This window comes from Dama dama, chromosome 33 (assembly GCF_033118175.1).
Source record: "Dama dama isolate Ldn47 chromosome 33, ASM3311817v1, whole genome shotgun sequence".
Classification (NCBI taxonomy): domain Eukaryota; kingdom Metazoa; phylum Chordata; class Mammalia; order Artiodactyla; family Cervidae; genus Dama; species Dama dama.
This window is the reverse complement of record NC_083713.1, coordinates 26,871,723-26,892,968: the sequence shown is the minus strand read 5'-3', so window position 1 is coordinate 26,892,968 and position 21,246 is coordinate 26,871,723. Positions and strand designations below refer to the sequence as shown.

Genomic DNA, 21,246 nt, shown 5'->3' with positions numbered 1-21,246 from the left:
TTTTTTTTTTTAATTAATGTCTGATGTTTGCCAACCAGGGGAAAAAAATGAGGAGAGCATGCAGCAAACAAATTGCTGCGAGCTATGTTGTCACCTGGACTAAGACATCCTGACATGAGGCGGCTGGGGACAGCAGCTGGCCCCTCTGTGGCTGCTGGGGAGTGTGTTTGGCAGATGAAAAGGAAATGTGAAAATGTTCCTCAAACATGGCCTTTTAAAAAAAAAAAATAGATTTTAAAAGATTGTGGTAAAATACACATAACATGAAATTTACCACTTTAACCATTTGAAGGGTGCGATTCAGTGGCATTAAGTACGTTTATAATATTTTGCAACCATCACCACTATCTAGTTCCAGAACTGATTCAACACCTCATAAGGAAACCGTCCCCATTAAGCAGTCACTTCCCATCCCCACTCCCTCCAGTCCTGGAACCACTAATCTGCTTTGTGTCTACAAGCAGACTTTTTAGGAAGGGGGATGGAAGGCCTTGAGGGTGGGAATGAGCAGATGGGGTGGGGGTTCTTTCAAATCTGGGCTTTTTTGTTTTTGCAAACATGTAGCAGCCCTCTTCATGCCAGTGTGAGTATAAATGTACAACTTGTGATTCCTCTTAGAAAACTTTTAAACAACTTGAGGTATATTTTATATATCATAAGATCCACCCATTTCAAGTACACAATTCAGTTAATCTGTGTCCAGGGTGGTACAGCTGTCACCATAGTCCAGTTTTAGAACAGTTTTATCCTTCTGGTAAGAACCTGCATACCTGGTTATAGTTAATCTCATTCTTCCCCCAGCCCCAGGTGCCACTGGTCTACTTTCAGTCTCTCTTGAAATTGCCTTTGCTGGATGTTTCTTATCAGTGGTACCATATACCATGTGACCTCTGTATCTGGTTACTTTCCCTGAGAGTTAAGCTTTTAAAATTCATCCAGGGTGTAGTATGTGTCGATAGTTCTTTTTTATTGCCAAATAATATTTCATTGACTGAATCTACCACATCATATCTATCCATTCCACCTGTAAACATTGTATGGGCCCAGAATACTTCCTCTGTGCAGATATTTTAAAATAAGTCTTTTATCTATAAATTCTAGAGGGGTGGATTATCAGATGCCCTCTGAGAGCCTCACTAGCCAAGATTCTGTCCCCAAATGTCCCAGGGGCGGGTCCAGATTCTTAGATCATTCATTTATTCAGCAAACATTTCTTGAGCCCTGAAAACATACCAAGCCCTCAGCACTCTTGGAATTTCTGGTCTAACTCGAGAGACAAAGCTCTTTCATGCCATGCACTGCTCCCCTTCTGGTGGGTTGGGGGGTGGACACGTTCCAATGGGACTGACGCTCAGTCACAGGCAGTTCCCTCTGTTCCCTCCCCCGACTGCCTTGCTCCTCAGATGCAAGCATCCCATCCTCTTTCCAGCACACTATTTTGTAATTCTTATTTGTGTGTCTTGCCTGTCTGTGGAATGTGGGCAGTTTGAGAACAGCAACGATGTCTTGCTCTATGCTCTGAGTACAGTGTTGGCCCAACACGTTGACAGTGAAAGAAAGAAAGTGAAGTCGCTCAGTCATGTCCCACTCTTTGCGACCCCATGGACTGTAGCCTACCAGGCTCCTCTGTCCATGGAATTTTCCAGGCAAGCGTACTGGAGTGGGTTGCCATATCCTTCTCCAGGGGATCTTCCCGACCCAGGGATTGAACCCGGGTCTTCCGCATGGCAGGCAGACGCTTTACCATCTGAGCCACCAGGGAAGCCATGTTGACAGTGCCTGGTGGTTATCGGATGAATGAATCCCGTTTTGGCCAGGGGTGGGTTCAGATAGGAGGAGAGGCCTCAGGTCAGTCCATGGCTGCCTCTCCAGAGAGAAGGCACAAGTCCAGAAGAGAAAATGGAGTAGTCTGGAGTTCTCTCTGCTCCTTGGAACACAGGCTTGACACCAACTCCTTCCCATGGTCATGAGTATTATAATAGCATACCCAGGGTCCCCCTGAGGGCAGACTATTTAGGGAGACCATGTGAAAATGGTCTTGTGTGGCAGGTGACTGGATCCAGGTGCCAGAGGTAGTGACTTAGAATGACTTCTCCAGGCCCCTCCCTGCTGTGTCCTGCCACCACCCGCTCCTACTCGTAGCTTCTTCCTTGATGATTGCCCTGGGTCACCCGGCCTGACCAGAAAGCCAGGAGCGCAGAGGACGGGACTCAGCTTGTGTGTTCCTGAGGAACACTGGGCTGGAAGAGTGAAGACCCAGGAGGCTAAACCAGGAGAGGTGCTTCATGTGGAGAAGGAAACAGGTGGTTCTGTGAGGGCTTTTCTGCTTGCCAGTGCTGGTGGCTGGGGTCTAATCAGAGTCCCATTACAGGTCCTGGGACAAAGCATTAGAGAAGTGACGTACTTATGTCTAGTCTCAGAGAAGACTTGAAGCTTTCATAACAGTCTGTAATTATTATATTGTTCTGTAGGAGCAAATCCACAAGTATAGTCTACTTTAATAGGATCATGTTTTAGTCTTGTCCATCTCAGGATAGTTCTGGAGATTTTCCGCCCTCTCTGGGCAGCTTTCTTTTCATGTTTATTGATTGGGGCCCATTGGATTGCTCCATCATACACATGTATGTTTGGTTGGTGGTTAGCAGGGCTGTGGAGGCTCTGCTTTGGGTCGCCATGTTCCCCTAACCCCTAGGGAGGACTCTTAATCCCTGTGGGCTACAGTCTGCTGGTTTCCCTTTCTTAATGGTAGAAAAAATTTGAGATGCTAGTTGGAGAGAAATTACCTTAGGTTTGGGTTGGTTCTAATTTTGGTTAGCATCCTTACCATTTAAAATACATTAGTGCTTGAGGCACCCCAGATGCATTATATCAATACTAAATTCATGCACAGAAATACTTCTCTGTGAGCTCATTCCAATGAGAATACATCGTCCTAATCTGGTGAATCAAAAAGCAGAGTGTACATTAGTTTTTTTCCCTTCTTGGCACTTTGCCTTTTAATTCACACAGGATGCCTTCTGTTGGGTTAGTAGTTTCATTTTAGTATAGAAATCAAGTTTAATTAAAGCTTACTTGCCATTTAAAATAATAATTTGTTTGACTTAGCATTCTTAATTACCCCAAGTAAATTGCCTATAGAGGCTCACCTAATTCATTTGTTTGTTCAAATTATTACTGTCATTTGCATATTTTGAACGACATCACTTTAATGAAACACCAGGGTGGAGTCAGGGCAGATGACACTTTCTGTGGCAAATGCTAAGGAGATGATCTTTCTGCCCTGGTCTGTCTGTTCAGCTAGAAGGTTTTTATTATCCTACTGAATTTTCACAAAAGATCAAAGTTTTTAAAAGCTTTTGTGTTGGAAAATCATTAGTAATGAAGTGTCTGGGAGGGGGGCAGATGGCAATATAATAAATGTGGGTAGCATTCATGTCTAGCCAGGGGCTGCTACTTATGTATCCTCATTTAGCTTCTTACAATGCACATAGGTGTTCATCTCCTTAATCCCAAGATGTATTCCTGCAGATGTGAGGGTATACATAAAGGAATCGTATTTCTAATGTATTTGAGGAACTTACAATAATTTGTTGGAAAGCTTGTCTGCTCTTAGTGGGAAAATGTGATGTTTAATCCAGGCAACAGTTTTATTATTCTGTGATTATTATAGCCAGAAATCAATGTTAATAAATAACCACCTCTAGGAGAGGTTTTAGAGAACTTGTCTTGATAAATAGTAAAAAAGATTTCTTATAGCCTATCCATTATTTTAGATTGTACATACGGATTTTTATGTATGTAAAAGCCATGAGTGCTCTCATGACTGTTCTTTGGGAGTTTTCCTTTTATGGTTCTGGACAGGTTTGCAAGGCAATGTGATTAAATCAGTCTCAGATTTATTGATTCTAAGTAATTCCAGAACCTAATCATTGGTTTACCTCTTAAACTTTAGAAACTGATTTATAGCTCCCACTATAGAGAAAAAAAAAAAAAAAACCAATATGATAGATCGTAGTAGTACACATTGCTTTAATTTAAATTTTTCCAGGTTTCCTATTGCCTGACCAAAATGTGGAAAACATTCTAGCAAGAGACCTTCATTAGTGTTAGTTATATACTAAAAGCATCTCTGAATGATGTGGCCAGAAAGCACATCTCAAATAGGAAACCTTCCCTTTTCTGTACTAATGGATTATTTGTAGAGAAAGTGTATATGCATCTTATGGAACACTAGTAATGAGAGTAAATGAATAACAGAGTCACTTTTGGGGGTTCGCAGTTCAGTTTGAAGGTCTGTGATAAAGGCAGGAAGATGACTCTCTTCCGCTCCTGGTCAAACCTACGTCCTAGTATGTACTCTGTTTATGAAGGCACAGCCCCTGGTCCAGCACCAATAGGACCTTTTAGACCCTTTCTCCATCATCATAAAAAAGATGCTACCCTGGGGCTCAAGAGACCTGCTGTATTCACTTAGTAACCCTGAGATCTTGGGCAAGTTATGTCTGTAGACTTCTGTTTCCTTATCTGGAGAGTGGTTGGTTGTCTGTGGATGAATTAAACATTTTCTAAGGTCATTCTACTTAAAATTCTGTGCCTCTTGAGGTGATGGGTTGTCTCTGACCTGGATTTGTCTCCGTTATCTCCACGCATTCAGGGATAGGAGTAGGGGAAAGCAGTTCCTGGACTGGTTCAGAAGTCAGAAAGTGTGAATCAGGGTGAAGTGGGCTTTCAGGGGCACCAGGACCTTCATGCTCTCTGTTCTAATGAACCTACACGTGAAGACAGACTGAAACTTTGACCTGACCGGGGTTTTTAATTCATCCCCACCAAGTGGGATGCTGGGAGGGATTTTAGGGGCAAAAACCTCTAGAATATGCTCTTGATGTCTAAAATAAAACTAGCTTTGTTTAAAGAACACAAAGGAAGGGTCCTTTTCATCTTACTTGACTTAGGAAACAAATACTCTAAGCATTGTGACTTTTAAGTGTTGATGTATTTTTTGACTCTGTAAGGGATTTATTTTGTTAATTACAAAGTAAAAATATCAATATTTTAAAAAAAAATTCAAACTATGCCAAAGATATTAAGTAAAAAATTAAAGTCCTCCCACTGTCTAGGGCTCTCTACTACTAATTAACACTTTTATTTGGGTATTTCCAGAAATTTTTCTATGTACATTGCAATGCAGTGATCATATTTGCATATCTTTTTTGCATTGAAAATTAAGTTATAGTGTAAATATACTATTATACAAGCTGCCTTTTTTTCACTTCATGTCTTTCATAGATATTCTGCCAGGAGAGTACTTACATAGGTCACAGCAAGTTATTTGCTCCTTAGACACAACTGGATTAGTTTGTATAATTTTATACACATAATAAATCACATATAAAATTGTAACTCTGTGAACAGTAACAAACTGTGACTCTCTGTAACAAACTGTAACAAACAGTTTGACCTCCATAACAAACTTCATCTTCCTATTTTAGGAATGCCAGAACTGACCATTCTCTAGGCCTCCCAAGTATTATTTGCCCTGAACCCTTTCATAACCTTGGCGAAGGAAATGGCAACCCACTCCAGTATTCTCGCCTAGAGAATTCTATGGACGAGGAGCCTGGTGGGCTACAGTCCATGAGGTCACAAAAAGTCGGACAGGACTGAGTGACTAACGTTTTCATAACCTGGGCCACTGACCAAAGATAATCTTATTCCTTAAAGTAGCCTCTCTTTTAGCTATTCTGACAAATAAATCTGTACTCGTTGTCAATAAGCTAATATATAACACCCCCAGATTTTATATTTAGATGTATTTTTTTAATTTTTAATGCATATATAGTGCTTACTAAGTGTCAGGCATAGTTCTGAGTTTTAAAATTTAAATTCATTTGATTTTTATAACAACTATATGAGATAGGTACTATTGACCAATTTTAGATTTCTTACAGTTTTTCTATGAGGGCTTCCCTGGTGGCTCAGCAGGTGAAAAATCTGCCTGCAGTGCAGGAGATGCAGGAGACGGGTTCGATCCCTGGGTCAGGAAGAACCCTGGTTCGGGAAGATCCCCTGAGGAGGAAATGGCAACCCACTCCAGTATTCTTGCCTGGGAAATCCCATGGACAGAGGAGCCTGATGGGCTACAAAGGGTCACAAACAATCAGACACGGCTAGAAACAATTGTGTTATCTGCAAACAATGGAAGCCTTCATTGTCTAAGAATTTTTTGCCCAATATAGAACTCTAGCTTGACAGTTGTTTTTTTCCTGTTGGTGCTTTAAAGGTTTCACTACATTATCTGCTGGCCTCCATTACTTGTGATGAAAAATTAGTATTGTTTTCTCTTGTTCATGCCGTTTTCCCCAGGTTGCTTGAAAGATTTTCTCTTTATCTTTGGATTTTAGCAGTTTGAATATGATGTCCCTTGGCATGATTTTTTACTGTATTTTGTTTTTAATTTATTCTATTTGCAGATTACAAGAATTTTTGAATTTGCAAACTTACGTTGTTTTTTAAACCAAATCTTGGCAAAATTGGATTATTTCTTCAACATTTTTTTTCTTGCCCATTCTTTCCTTGCCAATTTCTCTGGAATTTCAGTTAGAATGTGAGGTTTTGTTCATTTTTAAAGTTTTTTTTCTCTTCAGATTGGATAATCTATATTTTTCTGTCTTCAGGTTCAGTGATACTTATTACTTTCCTCTGTTTGTTAGGTCTATCCAGTGAAACTTTTTTCAGATATTGTATCCTTTAGTTATCAAGTTTCCAAATTGGTTCTTTTTTTTGTACTCTTCTCTGCTGTGAATTTTAAAATATTCTTTAGCACAGTTATAATAACAGATTTAAACTCTGTTTGCTGATTCCAATATCTTCATCATCTCAGAGCTGGTCTCTATGAATTACCATTTCTTTTGAGGATGGGTTACATTTTTCTGATTCTTTGCATAACTAGTAATTTTGGAATGTATTGTGGACATTGTGAGTGGAATGTTATAGAGCTTCTGAATTTGGCTATATGCCCATCAAGAGTATTAACTTTTTTATTTTAACAAGTAATTAACTTAATGGAACTTGAATTCCAAATTTCAAGTATGTCTTCCCCGTGACAGCAGCAGAATCTGGTTAGTTGTTTTCACCTTAGTTGGGCTGCTTGAAATCTGTTCCACATATGTATAGTTTTGGCATCAGCTGTAAATGTTATCAGATTTTATATATTGAATTTGGAGCTTCCTATTCTTTCTGTATTTCCTCCTTCATTTTGTCAGCTTCTGTCTTCTCTCTGAACTCTATCCTCTGATTCCCCAACCAGTAAGATGGCAAGTTCCTACCTGAGATATAGCCACCCTGCAGAACTGACCAATTGGGCCTGCCCTTAGTTGTAAAGCAGTTTTTAAAAAATGGGTAGTTTATGGAGAACCATTCTTCCAAGTGTCAACTTCCCATGAGTTTCTGCCTGCTCGTGGTCACTCTCCAGTGCCTTCAAGTAGTTGTTGTTTTTAATATTTTATTTGGAGTTTATAATTGTTATAAACTGAGAAGGTGTTACATTCATGACCAGAAGCAGAACTCTCATTATTCCACTTTGCAGATGAATTTAGCACACCCATGCTACAATAAGTTTAAGTATCTTACCTAAGATCATACAGCTGGTAAATGGCAAGAGCTGTGAGTTGAACACAGTAGTTTGGTTTCAGAGTCTTAGAATTTCTTCCAAGGGGGAGGTTTTAATAGTATAATTTATTTGAACAGTGGCGAGAAGCATAGACATATTGTGTGATTCATGGGGCCTTGTGGTGTCAATTCCTAACACATTGGACTATGTCAAGGTTTTGTTAGTGGATGCTTCATATGTCTTTGGGACTTTACATTATTTTATGTATGAACTTACATACAAGTTGCATGAAAGGATCATGTTGCTCTTGGTTAACTGCAAAGTAGATCTTCAGGTTATGAAAAAGCCCATATTTTCAAGGTTCTGTGTTGGGCTCCCTGGCCATCTTACTTAGAAAGTGAAGTTTATAAGATAGTTGTTTTTGTGACTAAAATAAAGAGAACTTTTGAAGGAGAGTAATATCAACAGTTGGAGAAGGCAATGGCACCCCGCTCCAGTACTCTTGCCTCGAAAATCCCATGGACAGAGGAGGCTGGTAGGCTGCAGTCCATGGAGTCGCTAAGAGTTGGACACGACTGGCCGATTTCACTTTCATGCATTGGAGAAGGAAATGGCAACCCACTTCAATATTCTTGCCTGGAGAATCCCAGGGACGGGGGAGCCTGGTGGGCTGCCGTCTATGGGGTCGCACAGAGTCGGACAGGACTGAAGTGACTTAGCAGCAGCAGCAGCAATATCAACAGTAATGTAATGAAAATCTAGGAATAACTAGGAAGAATCTCATAAGCACGGTCATGGAGTAGTTGATTTTAAAAAATGTAAGTCTAATTTAGCTCATGTGAGCCACAGACCTTGGAAGCATAAGAATACCAAGCTTGAGCAATACTTATTTGGGAGTTTCTTCTTAATTGTTTCCCCTTTTCTCCTCTAGCCTAAGTCAGTTTCAGTTAACATTCATCTAATGTTTAATTTCACCTAATTCTTTTTACTCTTGATTTTATCTTCACTTTGCATTTTTGAGTCTGACTTGCTTCATATTGATTTTGTCATAGTTTATAAGCTGACATGTGAACTAATGAGATCTTATTCATGTATGTTACTTTCAAACTAAAAGAAAAGGCCTATATGTTTGCTTTTGGAATTCTCTCAGCATCCCATACTGGTGCTCGGATACCATGTTCAGAGCTGACTGGCCAGTAAAGAGCAGGGGTTCAATACTTGATTGATTGATGGTTCTGAATCCCAGCCAGTCAGTTCTGGGAAGGTGGGCTTATCTTCCGACTGAAATAAAACTGAGTCCTTGAAGGCCGTGATAAAGATTTTGGCTTTCATCCTAAGAATAACGGGAAGCTGTGCAGAGTTTTAAACAACTGAGTGACAAGCCCAAATCTAAAATTTTCAATAATTACCCTGGATGTTTGTGGAGCAGTTCAGTATAAACAAGTTCTAGAGGGTAGAAATTGATATAAATGTGAAAATTTTAACCCAGAGATACAATCTAGAACTGATACTCTGGATAGTCTTCAAGGAACCCTACTGAGTGTGCTGTCTTGACTGCAATTCTGAGAAGAGCTGGGAAGCAGAAAGTTTGAGATTAAATTTTTTTTTGAAGGGGTTGGAGGGGACACAACAGCCCGGAATGTGAGTATTTTGCATTTCTGATAGGAGACATAGTTTTAATAACGAAAAATCGAAGCAATGCAAATATCAAGGAGCTAGAGAATTTAATATTCTAAATCTATGAAAAGTGGCAAGTCTATATTATATGTCTGTGTCATAGTTTATTAATTTTCAAAAGCAAAATTAAAAATGCAGTATACATGTTTAAAATTATTAAAACAATGTTTTAACAAAATACACAAAAATAAAGATGAAACTTACTATAGTTACCCACAAATGCTGCTGCATAACAGCTGTTAAAGAAGTTTTGTTGTTTCAAATGTGAAAACAAAGCTAGTAGTATTCCAGTAATTCTTGGAAACCTGAGTTAAAAGCATTGAGGTGCTGCTGAGATGGCAACATTTTCAAGAGATCAAAAACTTTCTTTTTTATTTTTTTCAAGGGATCAAAAAGTTTCTTATGAAAACTTATTGATATGTTTCCTCTTCCCAAACATTTGTGGAACTGGAGAAAAATTTAAATGTATCTAACAGGAACTGACAACTCCTGAATTAAATAGAGCATTTTGCTCCTGCTTCAGCTAGTTTGTGGATAGAAAGTTATAACAAGGTTAATAATTTGTTTGATTTTTTTCCCTTCCATTTTTTATAGGACTTTATGCTTCTTGTGTTCAACTTGCTAAATCATAGCACTCATATTCCACAGTAAGTTGAACATGGAAGCATGTATAAAATAAACATCAGTGGGGAAAGGAGGAGATTTCTCAGGGCAAAAAAAAAGTCACTGAAAGGTGTGCTGCACCCCAGGCAGTAAGTGGAGGATCAAGTTACTCTGTTGTTGTAAATAGTGTCAATTCTGTATTCTAGACTGAAAAACCGGCAAATGACAGCTTTCTCTAGTAATTCCTGAGGCCATCTGCTCCGTTTTAGAGAATAAGTCATAAGTAAACCTCTGAACTAAGACAGTCTCGCTGGTCCTCTCCTTTTGCAATTGTCTTCCAGTCTCAATGGGATACTGAAGAGGAGGCTCCATAGAATAAACAGTGGAATCCTTGTCCGGGAATGACTGCCTGGCATTTGTTTCATGGAAAACAGGGAGGGGTGGGGGACAACAACCCTTTTCTGTTCACTGGCTCTTTAATTTAGATTACCAATGATAAAGCCCGGGCTACGGCTAAAGAAAGGTAGGATGCAGACGCAGGAACATTAGTGCTAATATGCTGCAGAAAGACGAGATAAATCAGCCCAGCTCTTATACATCACTGAGGGAGAAGCTGATTGCAACTTGACCATGTGCCTGAGTAGTCCCCTCAGTGAGAAGAGCAGAACATGGATTAAAAAAATCTAGAATGTACCTTTAGGGGCTCCTGCCGAGCTGGACCTGGGAGGAGAGTCTGGTGTAAGTTTCAGCTTGTTTTATCCACGTATTTGCCAGTGTGTTCCCACGCAGGGAGATTGTTTCTCTTTCTCTGTTTTCATGGAAGCCTCAAGCATGTTTATTTACAGTCCTAGACTTCATTTTGTATAAATGGAATACCAACCTAATAAAGTTCTTAACAGAGAACAGTTTAGCCCAGGGTTTATCCAGAAGAGAAATGTGAAAAAGTGATGTGATCTTTACTGTCTATAGGAAGCCTGTGGGTGAGTTTTTGGGGTTTTGGTTTTGGTTTTGTGGGGAGGTGAGGGCTAGAGGGATAGATTTTAAACTGAAAACTCAGTTCTTTTGCCATTCATTTGAAAAAACAGATTGGTAACCCAGCTTTTCACTCCTCCTGTGGTCTTTTGTTTTGAAAAACTGTTTGAATGTATAAACCAGACTGCTCGAAACGCATTATATTTTTATGACTGGGATGTTTGTATTGTTTCATATCTGTTATTAGACAAAATAATCATAAAGGGTGTTTTCTATGGACCTTTTTATATTCCAAAATTAAGTACAGATGGTAATTTCCAGCAGTTTTAAAAATTTGTCAATTATTTAATTTAGCATCACTTAAGCATCTGCACAGGGAGAAAGCTGAGATAGTACAGAAACTGAATAAGCATTGATTGCTCGTCTGAATTGCATCTTTAAAGTTTTTGCCTCAAATCTCTGATTTCACAGTTTATTTTTACCAAATTAGATTATCATATTTCATTATCAAGACTGTGAATGGGTGGAACTCTCTCAGATAGCCTACATTTCCCGTTAGAACAGCGCGGAAGGCGCTCACTGATTGTTACTCAGAGGGAAATTCTCATGCCGGCTTCACTGAGAAGATTGCTTAAATAATGCATGGGCAAGAGTGAGGCAAGATGGAATTTATGGCCCAGACACTGAGTTCGGGCTTTTGTTCAGAGGAGAGACCACATAAGTGTGAGCTTATAGCATCCACCAAAGCTCCAAGGAAAGGGTGTAACTGAGTGAACTTAGCGGCCACATGGTGCTGTCCACGTTATTTTCAAAACAAGCCTAGAAACAGTCCATTCAAGGCTCTGGTGTGGTTTGAAAGAGGGAGGAAGGGGAAACTGGAAATGTCAGTTGCAAACAGAATCCCCTGCCTGAAAATTCTGTGGGACAGACACAGTGCATGTCTTGCAGGGAGTGAGGTGGCCATAGGAGTGAGGGGCTGTTTGGGTGATGAGAGACAGCATGGCAGTCTTGTTAGGAAAGGATAAACCTTGACCAAACTGCAGCATTCCGTATGCTGTATCTTCCATCTTGTCCTAATTAGAGGAATATGTCTGCTGAATCCTAATCTCTTTAATTGTTGATAGAGCAGGCACGCGATTTGCTATAAATACACACGAGCATTCATTTCTGAAATAATGGCTGTTGCCAAATATATTAGACCAACAGGAGAGCTGGACTAGGGAAGGCTGTGCTGAATAGTTGAGTTTGGAGGTAATGGACCAGTTGAGAATCATTGCACAGCTGGGCCAGCAGCTGCACCCAGTGCTCTGTCGAGTTCGGCCTCCAATTTCCTTGAACTTGTCCTTGTTTGCCAAAATGTTGAACGTAGCAAGAACTTGTTTCAAAGGAGCCCACCGCAAGTGAAAAAAACCCTTTCCAAGGGGGTCTTTGTCGAGGTGTGTAGTCCACAGCCGCAGTGGTCAAATGAAGGATTGGTGAGGCAATGGGAAGTTTGAATAATCATAAAAATAAAAACCAAAGATAAAATTGTACAGTGAGGTAAGCTGGCAGAAGACCAGAGCACTTTAAAAGGCTGCAATGGGTCGTCACTGTCCTAACTAAATGACATATGGAAAAATCCCATAATAATATCCAGCAATAGTTATCTTGTTGTTAGGGAAAAATAAATAGATCTGTGGCTGGAAGGCAGCCCAGTAATCTCCACATCTTTTTTTTTTTTTTTCCTAACAGTGTATTGTTCTGATATTCTTTGGGACTGGGTTAGGAGGAAGTGTCAGAGCCCTTTATATTAAGAAGCATCCTATGACAAGCCAGAAAGAGACTAACAGATTCCTTCCATTCCTTGGTCCTGGCTTAAGCAAGTATTTATCTAGCATGTGCTGTATATCTAGCATGTACTAGATGCATACTCTGACCAATTAGATTATAAATTCTTTGAGAGCAGGCTCTCTGATTTCTACTTGTCTGGTGTAAACCCCATCTCTTGACAGTCGTTGCCCTTGATGTGGTAATAATTGTACGTGTGTCTAACTCCTTGACTTTAAAGAGAGTAAATATCAAATCTGCATTCTGTTAATGCTTTATTTTTCTGTTACAACACAGACAACTCTTCCCTCTTCAAATTTAAGGGCCAGTGACTGGAACACTTACAAGTTGGGTGATTTGGGACAAGCTGCTTAACCTTTGGGCAAGTCAGCTTCCTCATTTATGACATGAGGAAAGTCACATTTATCATGCAGGACTGCGAGAATTAAGAGGTGTGCCTAAATGCATAGGAGGTGCTTTCCTGCCCTCACAGGATATTTTAAGCAGGATAATGAACCATATGGACTGAGTGTGTGGTGGGGCATGGGGATGGGTGTGGAGAGGGGAGGAGGGTGCAGGAAAGCTGGCTGGGAGAGTGTAGAAGAACCTTCGATGACCTATGACAGGATAGTGCCAGTGGGAAGTCAGAGAAAAAGATGAACCTGAAATATACTTTAAAGGGAAAATTGACAGAATGTGGCAGCTGATTATATTAAAGTAGGGTAAAGAGAAAGAAGGAAGATTATAAAGAAGAAATAGTCATGGTGCTGAAGGGGAAAAGATTATGGGTTTGTGATAATGGCAAGGTATCGTGTGTGTGTTCTCCACAATTCAAAAAGCTGAAACAATATAGTCATTCAAGGACTTAAAAACTAAGAAAACATAAGAGAGAAGAGAAAATTGGAGTGCCTAGTTAACTTATGTAAATGGAAGGAAAAAAATCAATAATAAACCAATAATACCGAACTATTGCTGACAATAGAGTGAGAATTCAAAGGAATTGCTTAAAATGGCAAATCTATGTTTGGAGTTTTTCCCAGACAAGACCCACAATCATCAAATAATAAGGCTCTTCTGCAATCTTGGAACTTATTTAAGTTTTCCTGAGTCAAAAAAAAAAAAAAATGCCACTGAGGGGATACAAATAGTGTCAGGGTTGGGAAGAAAAAGAGCATGAGGAATGGAAATTCTCAAAATAGCTTGGTTTTAAAGAGGAGATGGGAGCCAAAAGATGGCTGGTTGACCTTTCAGAATTTAACCATTCATTGTGACTTGTCAGAAAGTTTGGCAACTGTTTTTCCTGAAATAACTTATTGTGATTTTTCAGGAAATTCAAGCAGGAATCAAGACTATGCCAAACCCCAGCAAATAGGTTGTAGTCCAAAAGTTCCTTTTAAAATCCTTCATCAGAACACTACTGTAAACATCTTTGGGCTACTTTTCAAAAGTCTACCCAACTCATCCTACTGTAGAAATCGTGTACATTTGCAGTAAAATATTAATAGAAGAAAGGCTTATGTTAATAATTAAAATATAACCAATATTCTAAGAATGGAAAATGTTTTGAATGCAAGTACTTGGGAAAATGCAGTTTGATTATAAGAAGGTATGGGCTGTGACTATTTTTAAATGTATCCATTTTCACTGACTGTAAGAGACTTCTTTAGTTTTGAAATGTAAGGATTTCCTTGTCTTCATTGCAGACATATCATGAATTTCATCTTTAATGATATCTGCTATGGCCTGGATTATTTTCACCAATTGAAAATGGAAAGTGAATGAGGATGAGAGATAAAGGAGAAAGAAAGAAACCTACGGTAGCTAGGGCAGAAGTTCATAAACAAAGAGGAACAGCAGGTTTAAAGAATGAATGAGAAAGATAGTACATGCAGAGGAATTTTTTTCTTTTTAAATTAGTTTTTATTGGCACATAGTTGCTTTATAGTGTTGTGTTAGTTTCTACTGTATTAAGGGAGTTTTGAACATTGAAAAGAGGACTATGCACAGCCCTCCAATACGGGTTCCTTATCTGCAGATTTGGAAGGCTAGTTCTACTTCATCATTTTATATAAGGTATTTAAAGCATTTGCGCATTTTGGAATCTGCAGAAGGTTGGGAGTGTCCTGGAACCAATCCCCCATGGATACTGAGGGATGATAGAATATAAAGATGTGCTTGTTGCTCTTGGTAAGAACTAAAGGCCAATACTGGGCCTAATAGCTTCTTGGATCAGCTGCTAGGGAGTGCTTTAGGACTCAAAGTTTCTTGAGTGGTGATACTGCTCACGTGACTGGTTGTTGCTGCTAAGTCTCTTCAGTCATGTCCGACTCTGTGCGAGCCCATAGATGACAGCCCACCAGGCTCCCCCGTCCCTGGGATTCTCCAGGCAAGAACACTGGAGTGGGTTGCCATTTCCTTCTCCAAAGCATTAAAGTAAAAAGTGAAAGTGAAGTCGTTCGGTCGTGTCAGACTCTTTGTGACCCCATGGACTGCAGCCTACCAGGCTCCTCCGTCCATGGGATTTTCCAGGCAAGAGTACTGCAGTGGAGTGCCCTTGCCTTACCATGTGACTGGTAGACCTGAGAAATCTCCTAGGAACCTTTGGTCCCCTTGACTTTTCCCCTTTTAGCCCCCTCTTATCTCCACTTCCTTCCCTATTAATTGTGGACACCATGGCCTGGTATTTCAACACCTTCTTACCAGTGTTTTCAGTTTTCCTGTTCATCCAGTCAATAAAGATCTATTGAGCAATTCATATTTGTTAGGCATTATAGTATTGGATACTTAGACGTGAACCTTTCTAGTACTGGGAAGTTAAAATCTTAACACCTCACGGCTGGATACCAATGCTTAATCCAGTTGAGTGCTTTCTCCTGCCAACCATACTGCTAAGCACTGCCAGAGAAAATCATACCACTGTCCAGATGGTTGCTATGGTAAAGTTTTTACCTCCAATCTCAACTGGACCCCTCAGTATAGCTCAGGGATTCTTAGCGTTCCCTAATATGCTCCTGCCATTCTCCCAATGCTGATGTGAAAACTCTACTTTCTCCCAAATTTTGACCAAACCACTTCCCTACCTCACATTCAGCAGACAGTGTCACCTCTTACTATGCAAGATCTTAATTTCCTACCACCAAATCTTATTACCTACATAACCTGGAGTAAAGCCAATTGCTTTGAGGACAGTTCAGCATGGTGAAAGTGCAACATGACCCAGAAAGCCTTGGAAGACAATGAAGGTCTTTACTGAAAGGCTCTTAAGGAGTTAACCAAGATGAAGAGGAGAACTGATCTCAGAACACATAGCTAGATTTTCTAACAATTGTTTTTACCACTCTTTCCCCCGGAAGTCTGGCCCCTCATGGCAGCTGTCAGTTATTCTCTTCCTCTGTTCTCCCCAGCTTCACCCGAATTCACCTCATCTTCTTACTCCTTCCTGTCTTCTCTCATCCCTTCATAGGGGGGGGCAACTAGTCTCTGTGGTGTTGGTCGTTTTCCTCCCATCTCTCACCTCAGTCAGCACAAATCATAGAGAGTTCAGCAGACAAATTATCCTTTTATCCTTGTGTATTCTAATATATATTAAAATTGCCCATTTGTATTCATACATCCTACCTTTCCTCAGGTTAGAAGAGAAGAGGTTTTCCTCTTCTCTTTCCTCCACATGTGTACAATTTCCTCTATTTCCTATATCTTCGAGATTTTCAGGTCTAAGGGATCTTTCTTAACAGAGTGTAGAGTGACTTTGGCCAGTCCCATCTTAAAAAAAAAATAGGACAAAACCTTTATCTTTGCCACATACTCTTTTATCTGTCCTCATCCTTTTCTCCCCCTTTATAGCCAAACTTCTTAAAAAGATTGTCTACATTTATTGGGTCCATTTCTTCCCTTCCTTAACGCTCCTGAACCCACTGTGATTTAAATTCTACTCCAACCACTTCATGGAAATCCCTCTAGGTAAAGCCATCCAGAGCCTACTTGTTCTGAATGTGAAGGAGATTCTCATTTCTTAATCTTTGTACTGCACTTGGCTTTGAAGAGCATCATCTTCTTTTTGAAAGAGAGCTTTCCGTTGGCTTCTTTGTGCTCTCCTATTTCTTGGTCTCTGTGGGCTTATCTTTCTTTATGTGCTATTAAATATAGCTGGTGTTTGGGATCGCTGTTCCTTTCTGACTTTGGAAGGAATAGGGAGGGGTTTCTATCCATTCACGAGCCTTCTGTTAGTGTTTGCATGCTCTTGACTTCCATGCTTGGGTTACACTAACCCTCAACTCAGGAAGCAGGATGGAGACTTGTGCTTAGAGATGCCCCCTCACTCAACTGGGATTTGACCCTCTTTCTTTCCCTGACCCACACCAATAATTTGCTGAATTGTTCTCCTCTCCCCAAACACCTCCCGCAAACATGCCTTGCCACCACCATCAATTCTGTTGTATTGATCTCCTTTGGGGATGAAACACTAACTCTGAAATCATACATTCTTCCCTACTCTACTGTTTATAGTGTAAACCTCATAGAATTTGTCCTTCAAATTAAACCAAAGTTTTGGAACTCAAAAGCCTTTTCTGTCCCCAAAATTGTTAGTAAAACAAAAACTGCTTTGACTTTCTGTGCTTTGGATTTAAAATTTTTTTAATTTGGACACTCAGTTGGCTTTTTTGTTTCCCTCAGGTCTTCCTGTGTCCTTGGGGAAACACTGACTGATTCTGAGGCAATTCAGCAAGGGAAGGGGGCAGACTATCACAGCAGCAATAAGATACACACTCTAATATTTTACAACTGGCAAGGAAAAGTCAAACAAGTTGATTTTACTTATAGCCTGAGGAATCATCCAAGAGAAAAGACTAGAGTCCAACACAGAAGTCCAAGAACATACCCCTTTGCTTTATCTCAACAGATTTCTCACCATCCACATGTACATATATTACTTTAAAACCAGAAATGATTGGAAAATTCTAACTTTTCGGCACTTTGTGAGTAAAATGGAATTATGACTGAGGATATAGCTATGTGTTGGGTCTTTATAATAAATTGTGGTGAGAGAGGGAACTAAATCCATTGGTCTTTTCCAGTTTTGTCTTGATTAAATTGGCACAGAGTAGGAGCCTGGTGGGCTGCCGTCTGTGGGGCCACACAGTGTCGGACACGACTGAAGCGACTTAGCAGCAGCAGCAGCAATGTCCATCCCAGACAATCTATAAAGGTAAAGGGGATAACATTTAAGAAATTGTATTGAACCTTTAAGCTCTGAGTACATTTGGGAAAGGTTTATGTGACATGGAATAACTTGGGTCAGAAAATTTTTTATATTTTTATTAAATATCTTTAAAGCCATTTTTGGTTGAAGAATCTAAAATATATTTGAACTTCATGAGAAGGAAGAAAGTAGAATATGTTTCATAAATTCATATCATGTCATACCTAAGTTAATGCAAATTTTAAGTGGCAATCAGTGACAGAGAAACCGGAGGGAGTGTGCCATGCTTCAGTGGTTGGGCTCTTGTCCTCCAGCTTGCAATTGCATTGTGAACAAATGAACAGATTATTGGGCCACCTAACAAAACAAGCATCCCAGGAATCAATCCCTGAAATAATAAAAGCATGAATTAAATATTCTTTGATCAATATTATTCACAAAACTCATATCCTTAATGATAATACTTAACTGAAAGAAAGACCTGTGCTTCAAGGTTCATTTGTAATCTACAGAAAACTCTAAATTTCTTTTGACATCCCAGTGCTTCTGGAAAATGTGAGTCTTGGATTTCACTTTGCAAAATTAGAGCAGACTGCCTAATAATACACGCCTACAGAGGGGAAGGAACCTTTGGGGTGGGGTTAGGAGTCATGTGTATAATTCTCCCCCATTACTTGTGCTCCTGCTTTCTTTAAAGGTGTGCCACTTATACAGAGATCCAAACCATGGAGGCAGCTATTAGTTTGAAGCTGACCCTTCCTGTTAATTCTGAGGACTAAGTTTATAGTTCCAGTTTCATCTTGACTAAGCGGGGTTCTAGTTTTCCTGTTCCAGAAGGGGAACACAGGAAGAGCTTTGAACTCTTAAAAACAAAAGCAAAAAATATAAATTTTAAAAATCAATGGTGGTAAAAACTGTGAGTGTCTATTGAGCCACATTTGGAGCCCTGCAGAAGGAGAGATTTTCCCAGAATGTTAGTGTCAGGACGAATCTATCAGCAGCCTCAGCTCTCTCTGCAGCCAAGTGGTGTGTTGCGCTACAAAGACAGGCAACTCCTCTCCAGTACTTACTGTTTCCAGCTAAATTTAGCAGGGTTGCAAAATGAGTCCTGTGGTCTTCAGACCACCCTATGAATGGGAGTTCTTCCAAAGACTTGAGCAATACTATAATCATTCACACGGCTTCCCTCGTGGCTCAGTGATAAAGAACCTGCCTACTGATGCAGGAGATAGGAGATATAAGAGACATGAGTTTGAGCCCTGGGTTGGGAAGATCCTCTGGAGGAGGAAATGGCAACCCACTCCAGTATTCTTGCCTGGGAAATCCCATGGACAGAGGAGCCTGGCAGGCAAGAGTCCATGGGGTCACAAAGACATGACTCAGTGACTAAACAACAACAATAATTGTTCACATGTGTCATTCTGCCTTTACACCCATGTTCCTCCACAGGAGTTTTTGATATTTGTTTAGAAATTGGACAGTAGCTGATTTGAGAAGCATTTCTCCAAATCCATACAACAGTTGAGAGCTGGTCCTAAGTTTGAATAAGAGAGCGGTCACATTATCAACCAGAGTTCATAGCATAAAGCAAAGATCTTTAATTATGTCATTTTCGAGCATAACAAGCATAGCATTCCTCAGCTAATTAGTATTAGCCAACTAACTTCTTTCAGCTGTGAGGAGAGGCTGTGGCATCTTTGTTCTTTGAGATATTCCTCAGTCTTGGAGGGACTGGCCTTGGTTACCCCATGTCTCTGTAAGCTGTTCCTTTGCTTGTTTCCATTCATCCATTAGCTCCTACTGTTTGGCAGGCCTTATTCTAGGCTTATCTTTAGAGCAGTGGGTGAGACAGATTTGTGATGATGGTGAAGTGTTGACCTGGAAAAGCCTCTTCAAAAGGCACTTTTATTAACAAAGATCTCTATATTACCACTTTATATTGTCCTTAGCTTTTGTGGACGAGGAAATGTTTCTTCATCTGAGTCACATAGCATAGAGGGAACCTGGAGATTGGGATCCTTTGTTTAAAAAAATCCCAGGAATGTTTCTTCAACTTGAGGCTACACAAGGACACTTAAGTGACATGACCCAAGTCTCATTCTTGTTTCTCCTTCTTTAATATGAACAACAATTGAAGGAGCCTACATGGAGAAGAGCTTCTCTCCAGAGAATGTTTTCTAAAAACTCAACTATATTCTTTTGACGCAACTGAATATCGTGACTCCTGAGTCTTTGCACGCTTAAAGAAAGGCTTGACTTCCTGGTCAAGTGTTTGCCAGAAGATGAACAGTACCACAAGGAAAACCCCCTAATCAAGGGCCTGGCATCTTGTATGTGCTTAATTAGGTGCTTGCACGTCAGAATCTGAAGCCAATCAGAGTCTCTATCAGAAGCCAAAGGTTAGGTTGAAAAACAGAACTGGGTTTCCTCCACTCCAAGCAAGCCTCTAGAATAATTCATTTCCTTTTCGGTAAAGTATGAATGCTAATCCTCACCTCATGATGTTTTTAGAAACCTAAATAAGATAATGCAGGAAACTTCTTCAGAAACAGTCACGTTCTCTTCACATAGAAAGTTTATCATGAAAAAGAAGATGAGCTGGAGGCCTCGATAAATTCTTCTATATTGTGTTCTTGTTGAAAAGTGATGAGTTTAAAAATAAACACTAGTAGGTACTCTTTTGAACCCCTCAAAATCAACATATTGGAAACCTTTTTATTAAAATTTATTTCCCTGTGGCTAATTTTATACTTGCTTATGTTAACGAAAATAGTAGAAAGCAAAGGAAGTCCAAACTCTTGAACAAACTTAATGTTGGATTTTGTGTTGAAAATCATGAAAAATTGATTTCTAATGTTTAGATATCTTCACCCATCTTTACTAGGTGGCACAAGTGGTAGAGAACCAGCTGCCGATGCAGGAGACTTAAGAGATTCAGGTTCGATCCCTGGGTCAGTAAGAGCCCCTGGAGAAGGGCATGGCAACCCACTCCAGTACTCTTGCCTGGAGAATCCCATGGACAGAGGCGCATGGCAGGCTACATACAGTCTATGGGGTTGCAAAGAGTCAGACACGACTGAACCAACTTAGCACCCATGTTGTTGTGGGTGGCATATGGCATTAGGGAATGTGTTGGAAACAATTTGCCTCAATCTTCAGGTTCTCAGCCCAGTCTCTAGGCTATTTGGCCCCTCACTGAATTTTGGTGATTTATATTAAGTTAAACCATACAAAATGGCTGATGTTCAACTACTTCTGATTTCCAAACATGGTAATTTCACATGTCCAGCCTAATATAATTTTACTGCTGTTACTGAATGGGCGCTCACTTGTTTATCCACTCAGTCTGACGTAGACATCTGGGGGGCAGAGGTTGTAT

General features: G+C 40.0%; 1 protein-coding gene across 5 annotated transcripts in view; it reads left to right on the top strand.

The window, feature by feature from the left end:
- Positions 1-21,246, top strand: part of RAPGEF4 (Rap guanine nucleotide exchange factor 4) — a 318,295-nt gene that overhangs the window by 107,102 nt on the left and 189,947 nt on the right. Inside the window, exon 1 of one of the 5 annotated variants that reach the window (XM_061135071.1) lies at positions 10,609-10,627. The exons of the other annotated variants lie outside the window; for them this stretch is intronic. The gene's annotated coding sequence lies outside the window, so the exon portion shown is untranslated. Of the gene's footprint in view, positions 1-10,608; positions 10,628-21,246 lie in introns of those variants that run through there. 5 annotated transcript variants of the gene reach the window in all.